Genomic DNA, 9,307 nt, shown 5'->3' on the forward strand with positions numbered 1-9,307 from the left:
AGTGGATAGTTCCCATATGAAGACATGCCAAAGTGTAGTGAGAGCATTTGATGGCACGGAAAGGAAGGTAATGGAGAGAATTGAAGTACCCTTCTTAATCGAGCCGAGCACATACGAGGTAGATTTATTGGTTATGGACACTAAGCCTTCGTATAATTACCTATTGGGGAGACCGTGGATACACTCGGCGGGGGCAGTCCTTTCATCGCTGCATCAAAAGTTGAAATTAGTGACCGAAGGTCGATTGGTAATAATCAGTGCTGAAGAGGACATCATCGCGGCAATAACCAGTGATGCCCCATATCTGGAGGCAAATGATGAAACAATCGAGTGCTCTTTTCGATGTTTGGAGTTTGTGAACGCGACGTTCATCATCGAAGGAAATAAGATTCCAATGCCCAGGTTATCTGAGACTACAAGAATGGGACTACGGCTAACTATTAGAAAAGGGGCTCTACCCGGAAGAGGACTCGGGAGATACCTCCAGGGAAGGATTAATGTACCAATGATGAAGGACAAACAAAACCGTTTTGGGTTAGGATTTAAGCCGAACATGAAACAAAGAAAGAAGGAACTTGAGAAGAGGCAAGAAAAAAGGAGAGCGCGATTGAGCGGGGGAGAAATCGAATGGGAACCAATAATCTTCCCCCATATATCGAAGACTTTTGTGTCTGGAGGGGTCATTCACTCCGAGCGGAAGACGTCGGGAAAGGAAATCTTGGAAGGAATGATGGAGAGTTTGGACATCAACGCCACATATGAAGAAGGGACGGGGGTTGAGAATTTGTTAGGCATTCGCCCCTATGAGCCGGGAAGTGTTCTGAATAATTGGACTGCGGAAGAGATTCCTGTAATCTTTAGAACTAACTTAGAATAATGTCCAAAACACACTTATTGCTCTAGGCCTAGGAGTAACAAGTGTCATTTTTTGAAATAGGTTTATGTTCGAAATCGTTATTTCAATGAAATGCATCCTTTTGACTTATTCTGTGCAAATATTCTTTTATTCTTTCATTCATGATCATACCACACATATCATTGTTCTTAGATTCTCTTGTTCTTTGCATCTTCCTTCACACCTACAACATGTCTCCAGATATCAATGATGCGAGTGACGTTGCTACTAATTCAGAATCTCCTTTCAAGCGAGATATGTGTCTGGAAGGATCCCAAGACTTTGAGGATGACGAAAACTATAACTTATCCCCTGATTTGTTAAGGATGGTAGAACACGAGGAGAAACAGATTCTACCCCACAAAGAGACCGTAGAAGTCGTGAACTTGGGAGATGAACTAGAAAGGAGAGAAGTAAAGATCGAGCTTGCATCACCACGAGACAAAGCGGACCTTATTGAGTTACTCCAAGAGTTCAAGGATGTCTTTGCATGGTCATATCGGATATGCCCGGCTAAGCATCGACATTGTGGTACACAGTGCTCCCCATCAAAGAAGAATGCAAGCCAGTTCAGCAAAAGCTTCGAAGGATGCGACTCGATGTTCTGTTGAAGATAAAAGAGGAGGTCAAGAAGCAATTTGATGCTGGTTTCTTACAAGTAGTTAAGTAATTGGAATGGGTAGCCAACATCGTCCCCGTCCCTAAAAAAGATAGAAAGGTACGGATGTGTATAGACTACAGAGACTTAAACAAGGCCAGTCCGAAAGATAATTTCCCGTTGCCTCATATCGACACCTTAGTGGACAACACGGCAGGTTACTCACTCTTCTCCTTCATGGATGGTTTCTCCGCACAATCGATCAAGATGCATCCAAGACATGAATAAAACCACATTTGTGACCATGTGAGGAACCTTCTGCTATAAAGTAATGCCGTCGGATTGAAAATGCAGGAGCAACATATCGTAGAGCCATGGTAACCCTATTTCATGATATGATGTATAAAAAATTGAAGTCTATGTCGACGACATGATCGCCAAATCTCGGATCAAGAAGAGCATGTGCAAGTCTTGAGGAAATTATTTTGAGGTTGAGAAAATTCCAGTTGAAACTCAATCCATAAAATGTACCTTCTGAGCCGTGTCGGAAAACTGCTAGGATTCGTGGTCAGTGGAAAAGGGATTGAGATTGACCCAGATAAAGTCAAAGCCATACAAGAGTTACCTCTACCACGCACTCGGAAGGAAGTTCGAGGATTCCTAGGAAGACTAATTACATCGCTTCGGTTTATTTCACAACTAACCGAGAAATGTGACCCCATATTCCGTCTCCTTAAGAAACACAACCCTGGTGATTGGGACGGGGAATGCCAGAAGACTTTCGACAAAGTTAAGCAATATTTGTCTAATGCCTCAGTGTTGACACCACCTAATCCAGATAAGCCATCGACATCAGATTTGACGGTATTTGAAAATTCTATGGGATGCGTGCTTGGCCAACACGATGAATCGGGAAGGAAAGAGAGAGCGATATATTATCTCAGTAAAAAGTTTACTGAGTGTGAGACGAGATACTCGTTCATTGAAAAGTTGTGCTGTGCCTTGATCTGAACAACCCGAAGACTGAGACAATACATGTTGTACCATACAACTTGGCTGATCTCTAAAATGGATCCTCTGAAATACTTGATGGAGTCGATTGCCTTGAACGGGAGAATGGCTCGATAGCAAATTCTACTTTCTGAATTCGATATAGTTGATGTGAACCAGAGGGCCGTAAAAGGGAGTGCGATAGAAGATTTCCTAGCCAGCAGAGCCCTAGAGGACTACGAGCCTCTAAACTTTGATTTCCCAAATGAAGATCTAATGTGCATAGCAACCACTGAAGAAGACCCTTAAGAAGGTCACCCTTGGAAGCTAAACTTTGACGGAGCATCAAATGCTGTGGGTAATGGAATCGAGGCAGTTTTAGTGTCCCCGAACGGAGATCATTATCCATTAACTAGTAAATTGGATTTTGACTGCACGAACAATATGGCAGAATACGAAGCATGCATCATGAGAATACGTACAGCCATAGAACATAAAATCAAGGTGTTAGAGGTATATGGAGATTCTGCCCTAGTGATTTATCAATTCAAAGGTGAATGGGAGACAAGAGACCCCAAATTGATCAATTACCGGAGGTTGATCCTTGAGTTAATTAAAGAGTTTGATGATATTGTCTTCTACTACCTCCCACGAGAAGAAAATCAGATGGCTGACGCCCTAGCAACTTTAGCTTCTATGATTAAGGTGAACCAACCGAGGATGTGAAACCAATCCAAATGAGCATTTACGAGGCCCCGCCATTGTTACAACCTCAAGAAGAAGAGGAAAATGATGATCGCCCTTGGTACCACGATATCCTACGATATGTGAAGAATCGTGAGTACCCCGACCAAGCTACTGAGAACGACAAAAGAACGTTGAGAAGACTAGCAGTGACTATGTCTTAGACGGAGAGATCCTATACAAAAGAAGAAAGGATCAGGTACTGTTAAGGTGTGTAGACGCTATTGAGGCTAAGAAAATCTTGGAGAAAGTCCATGAGGGCGTCTGCGGGACACATGGTAATGGTTTTACAATGGCCAGGCAAATTATGAGGTTCGGTTATTATTAGTCCACCATGGAAGGAGACTGTATTAATTACGCCAAAAGATGTCATAAGTGCCAAATCTATGGAGACAAGATTAATGTACCTCCCTCACCTCTGCATGTCATGACTTCGCCATGGCCTTTCTCGATGTGGGGCATGGATGTGATTGGGCCAATTTTGCCAAAAGCTTCAAATGGGCATCGTTTCATCTTTGTGGTCATCGATTATTTCACCAAATGGGTGGAGGCCGCTTCATATGCCAATGTCACTAAATTAGCAGTTAGCAAGTTCCTGAAAAAGGAAATCATCTGTTGATATGGAATGCCGGAAAGGATCATATCTGACAACGCATTGAAATTGAAAAACAGCACGATAGCGGATGTTTGCAGTCAGTTCAAGATCAGACACCACAACTCGTCACCGTATCACCCGAAGATGAATGGTGCAGTCGAAGCAGCCAATAAGAACATCAAGAAAATTGTAGGAAAGATGACAGAAACTTATAAAGATTGGCATGAGAAGCTACCATTCGCCCTCTATGCTTATCGAACGTCTAGCAAAACTTCTACTGGGGCAACGCCTTTCTCATTAGTCTATGGAATGGAGGCAGTTTTACCTATCGAGGTAGAGATTCCTTCCCTCAGAGTTTTGTAGAAGTAAAGTTGGATGAAGCAGAATGGATCCAGTCCCGATACGATCAGCTGAATTTGATTGAAGAAAAGAGGCTACGGGCTATTCGCCATGGTCAGATGTACCAAAAGCAAATGATGCGAGCTTACAACAAAAAGGTTCATCCCAGAGAGTTCCACGAGGGAGACCTAGTACTGAAAAAGATCTTGCCCATACAAAAAGACTTCAGAGGAAAATGGATGCCGAATTGGGAATGGCCTTATGTGGTGAAGAAAGCATTTTCTGGCGGAGCATTGATATTGGCTGAAATAGATGGCAAGACCTTATCCAATCCAGTGAATTCGGATTCAGTTAAGAAATACTTCGCCTCAAAAAAAAAAAATGGAGAGGCCGGGGTGAAAACTCACAAAGAGCACCTTGAGACCAAAGGGATTTTGAATTGAAAACCCGTAAAAGGCGATTCAAATTTTGATCAAAGGTAGGGCATGCGATGGTCTTATGGTACCTAAATTAACAAGGAGGAGAGATGTTACATCTTGGGGCATCTGCAAGAGTACTCTAGATCCCCTAAACACATATTGGGCAAAAAAGAGTCCTCAAGAAGTCAAGACTGAGAAACTCACGCGATATCTGGGCACCTATTCCCTTTTATTCATTTTGTATTCCAAAGAATGTTTGTTGACTGTGATTAATCTATTCCTTCAAATGTTGTTTCTAATAAATTTCAGTTTTGTCATTGTTATGATCTTTTTCAAGCATTTTGCATTGAAATGATGATTAATGGACTAAAGCCATTTTCGCAAAAAGAGTTCTGCATATTACTCTGAAAGTTTCTAAATAGTACAGGAACCTGAAACATGACTATTTTTTAGAACTAACCAAACTCAAAGATTGGAAGTATCTGATGTGACACCCCGAATGTGACCCTAGTCGGAGAGTGGTTTCGGGACCACGAAACCGAGTCACAAGAATAATTAAGTGTTATATTCCGTACTTATTGTATGTGGAATTGGTATGCGTAAATATTTCGTGTCTCGATTTTTATTAATTAGGTGCTAAATTATAAGAAAGGACTTAGTAGTGAACTTTGAAAGTACGATAGGGAAATAGGTGATGACTAATTAAAGCATGCATGCAAAATAATGGACTTGCATGTCAAATTCCCCTTTCTACAAGTAATGGCCGCCATGACAAAGAATATGGGTCAAACATGTCATGAAACATGTTTTGTTGGGCATTAGGGAGAAATAGTAAACAAATAAGCATGGGTAAGAAAAGAATGAAAAAAAAAAATGTGTGAGAGAGTGGCATACCCCATTGCCGTGAGTTGTAGAGAAGGAAAGAAAAAATTTTGTTCATCCTTTCTTTGAGCCAAAACTAAGGAAGAAGGAGGATTTTGCTTCATGCTTGGTTTGGAAGAGATCTAGAAGGAGATTTGGCTAAGTTTGCATCAAGATTAAGGTATGTATGAGGTTGTGTTGGGAGTTTCATGCATGTTTTGGTTGCTAACTTGATGTGCATGTTAGCCATGGCTCAAATCTTTGGTATGCCATGGAAATGGTATTTGGCCAAAGTTGTTATAGTGATAAAGCCATTGCATGCTAAGTGTGAAGCTTGATGATGATGCATGCAATGATGGATTTTCTACTCATGAGTAAGATTTTGAGTTTTCTTTGTTTTATCATGATTAAAGTTGAAAAGGAGCATGATTGTCATACTTGGCCATGATGCATTCTTGAGCATGATTCATGCTTCTTGCATGTTAGTTAAAAGTTTGTGTTTTGGATGGCTATGGACACCTTGAAAATTCGGCCATGCTCATATATGCATATATATGATTGCACATTATGTTTGGTTATGAACTAAGTGATGAATATATTGATTTAAAGAAGAAAATGTGGAAGAATGCTTGTGAAATTGCAAGCACAATTCGCCTAGCACACATATAAGTGCTTGATGCTATATTATAAGTTTTGGGCCACAATGTGCAAAGCATAAATTAGTAGATTGCATGCTGTTTTGTGAGGTATTATGCAAAATTGACCTCAACATGTACATGAATATTCGCCTTGGGTAGCCTATTGAAGGCCTTAGCATTTCCTTGATGCTCAAATAAATTGTATTGAATTGCTTGATGTAGTATAAAATGTGCATGACCATTGTGTATTCAAGCTAAAGAGTGGCCATATGACCATTTAAAATCCTTGTCATATTCGCCATAAGCAAGCACAATGAGGTTTTAATAAATTGAATTTGTTTGAATTAGCTCAAGAGCTAAGAGGGCCACAATTGGACAAGGGAAGGAAAAGGTGATCGAATAGCCGAAAAAGCCGCTCGACAACATCCGAGGTAAGTCCTCAAGAAGTGACCTTACTTGAATTATGTGAGATGAAATATGGATGTGTATGATTATTGATTATGTGTGTATGAGTATTTGAATTCCACCCGGCTAAGTCCCAAGGCTAATATGCTAATGATATTAATTGTGTTTGAGCCTTAGTAACGAAAATGAAATATGTATGTCCAATGATTATTGATGTATGTGTGCATGAGAAATTGAATGATATCCGGCTAAGCCCAAGACAATTATGTTGAAATTATATCCGGTTAAGACCAAGGCAATTGTGCTAGTGGTTATATCCGGCTAAGGCCCAAGGCATTCGTATGAAGTTATTCTATCCGGCTAAGACCAAGGCATTTGTGCACGTGATTATATCCGGTTATATTCAAGAATCTTGGGCTGGAGGTGAGTGTTGGTTGCTGAAATGAATTTAATTAGTACACTCGGACAGCCCAAAGGATAAGGTACGTTATATGTGCATTGGAAAGTCGACGTGTTTGAGCAACATTCGCTCAATCGACTAATGAATTTCAGTTATTGAATTGATTGATGCTTTGCGAACTTATACAATGATGAAGTATGAAGTAAGAATGTGTATTAATGAAATGATGCATTTGGCTATGTGAATGTATTGCTGTAAATTATAGTTCATTATATTCCTTGAGACTTACTAAGCATAAAAATGCTTACCCGTTGCTTTGGCTCTTAGTTTTCTAGATTTCGCCGAGGCAATCGGATTTGGGATCGTTGAAGTCAAGTCATCCACACTATCAAGCCTCCATTTTGGTATAAATTTTGGTTGAACTTGAGATGGCATGTATAGGACTACCTCTTGTTTGTTAAATACGTTGTAATGTAAGTTTGTATGGCCATGCGAAAATGGCTCAAAAGGGAGCATGAACTTAGACTTATTGTGGGTTGTATGTATATATATTTGGGGTCATGATGTGGCTATGGTTTGAAATGGGAATGTTGGTCATATGATCAGCCATTGGCATGGTTAAAATGATCATATATGAACCTATGTATGGCAAGATTAGTTGAATCATGGAGACTACCAAATAGGTAAGTCCTACCTTAAAACAGATGCTGCCAGCTGCAGTGGCGTGAATGTGAAAAATCACCATAATTCATAGGAATGGAATCAAATAGTGAATAAGCTATGTAAATGAACCTTGATGAGTCTATTTTCATATGGAAGAAACGAAACGGTCATAGGAGTTACAGGTTAAGAGATATTAAAGCTATTGTGAGACAGGGCCAGAATGGTTTCTGGGTTCCCTGTCGCAACTTTAAAAATTCACTATAAATTATCCAAAAGAATTAGGAGATATACCTTATATTTACAGATTCCATTTTGAGTCTAGTTTCATTAGAAACAAACGACACCAGCATTAAAGCCCTGTGCAGAGAGATATTCAAGTTATACCGCGCGAAGGTCAGAGCAGTCGATCCCTGTAACTTGGGTAACTTTAACTAATAAACTGTACCAATTGGCCCGACCAAAAATCCTAGAAATAAATCCATGGATGTATATATGAGTCTAAATTCAGGAAAATTTACGAAACCAGTTTCCGAGTTTTGAAACTCGAGATATGATTTTAAGGCGACAGTGACGCAGTTTTCCAGCCTGACTGGAAATGTCAAATTGGTGGGCAAAAACATGTGAACTTGGTTTGTTAACCTCGGTCCCGACACCGGCGATGGTCTCGGGTTTGGGGTGTTACAATTTTATTGGTATCGAGCCACGGTTTAGTCGATTCTAGGACTACCGTGATGTGTTTGGGGTCTAGCTATACATGCCATTAAATGATGAATCGATAGTGTGATGAATTCGACAATTTGACTTCATGTTTGTTTATAGCAATGGATCCCGATCCCAACCGAAGCGATAGCGATGATGTGGAGAGTGTGGCGCCTGCTCCCGCGCAAGGGACAGCGCCATGACTCTCAACCTATGGCCAGCAATCCTAATGACGAGGCTAAGCAAGCCTTTTATAGTGTGATGAACGAATGGTTTAATCAATACATTCAACCAACACTACTGTTCCACCACCTCCATTCCCGATTTAATGCAACCCCGCACCTACAATACCTCCGGTGGATCGACCCAATAAGGTCGTAAGCCCCAATGATAGGATTCAAAACATGGGGCCACTGAATTTAAGGCTACGGATGATGATGATGCCGAGCGAGCTGAATTATGGTTAGATAACACTATCCGGTGCTTGATGAGCTATCCTGCACACCCGATGAGTGCTTAAAGTGTACCATCTCCTTGCTACGAGTCCGCCTACTATTGGTGGAGTACTCGACTTGTGGTGCCTAGAGAGCAAGTGACTTGGGAATTCTTTCTAACCGAAGTTCAAAAAAGTATATCACCGAGATTCATCGACCAAAAGCGGAGGGAGTTCCTTGATCTTAAGCAAGGTTCTATGTCCGCTATCGACTACTGAACGAAAGTTTGTGAGGCTTAGCCAGACGCGCGAGAATGCATTTCGTCCGGCTATTATGTGCAAACGCTTGAGGATGGGCTGAATGATGATATAAGGATGTTTGTTGGCATTCTCGAGATACGAGAGTTCGTAGTACTTGTTGAGCGAGCTTGTAAAGTCAAGAGCTTAGAAAGGAGAAACAAAAGTGATGTGGGGATTGAGAATTCGAAGAGGTCCTCGGAAAGTCTCTTCAACAAGCATCAAGAGATTTCGAGATGATGCGAGCCGGTCTAGAGGCGCCGGATTTTCTAGACGAGGACGCGATCGACCCCTGTGACCACACGAGTCACCTCGATTGCGGTGGCGGAAA

The sequence above is a fragment of the Gossypium arboreum genome, chromosome 7, assembly GCF_025698485.1.
Source record: "Gossypium arboreum isolate Shixiya-1 chromosome 7, ASM2569848v2, whole genome shotgun sequence".
NCBI lineage: Eukaryota > Viridiplantae > Streptophyta > Magnoliopsida > Malvales > Malvaceae > Gossypium > Gossypium arboreum.